This window comes from Silene latifolia, chromosome X (assembly GCF_048544455.1).
Source record: "Silene latifolia isolate original U9 population chromosome X, ASM4854445v1, whole genome shotgun sequence".
NCBI classification, from domain to species: Eukaryota; Viridiplantae; Streptophyta; class Magnoliopsida; order Caryophyllales; family Caryophyllaceae; genus Silene; species Silene latifolia.
Genome location: NC_133537.1, coordinates 243,736,040 through 243,737,189, shown reverse-complemented (window position 1 = coordinate 243,737,189; position 1,150 = coordinate 243,736,040).

Sequence of the window (1,150 nt, the reverse complement as noted above, 5' to 3'; positions counted from 1 at the left end):
AATTTCCATTGTACCGCTGTAAACTTATATAGTGTGCAAGCTTTAGAGAAGTAGTTTGGCGTATTTTAGGTTAAGTGGTGTGATATTGTATAGTATAACCCGTGATATTGTTTATTAAAATCAGTGATATTGTTTATTGTAAGGTGTGATATTGTTTTGTATAACTCGTGATAATCTTTTACTGGATTCACAGACTCAGATACAATATCACAGGTTATACTAAACAATATCACAGCTTATATTTTTTTAAAAAAATATTAAATATTAAAAATTAATTTTTTTATTATTTTATTTTAAAAAAAACGTGATATTTTTGTGTACAACGTGTGATACATAAGTGGACTCACGTGACTCAAAAAGATAGGGTGGACTCATGTGATCATAATTCTCTCTCTCTCTCTCTCTATATATATATATATATATATATATATATATATATATATATATATATATATATATATAATTAACAAAAAAAACTTTTTATTATCCATAATTAAGCATGACATTAGCAATAACAACAGTGGTAGGAGTATATTTCAGCGTTCATTTTCCTCATTACATAAATAAATTCCTTGTACACCGTATTGTGCATGCACTTTTGGTATAACTTAGTTCGGCCTAGGGCCTCTAGGCCTCTTAATACCTCCATTTTTTGTATTGTTAGTCGATTTTACAAATATTTTATGTTGTGTGTTATCATATTTGTTATTCGAATAAAATTGACAAGATTTAATATATATATATATATATATATATATATATATATATATATATATATATATATATATATAGAGAGAGAGAGAGAGAGAGAGAGAGAGAGAGAGAGAGAGAGAGAGAGAGAGAGAGAGACAAGTTCAAATGAGTCCACCTAAAGTAGTGAGTCCTTAAGTCCTAATCCTAGCCATTAGATCTTCTAAGATTGATGGTTGAGATTTTAAATTTTTAAGATGAAACTTTAGTGTTATATAAATGTAACTCTAATTCTTTACGATTGTAATTTTAATTCTTTACGATTGTAACTTTAATATTTAATGTCATTTTGTAAATAAAAATAAAAATTTATGTTTTACAATGTTATTTTAAATATATAAAATTTATTTTTGAGTATAACTTTAAAGTTTTACGAGTGAAACTTTAATACTAAAAATTG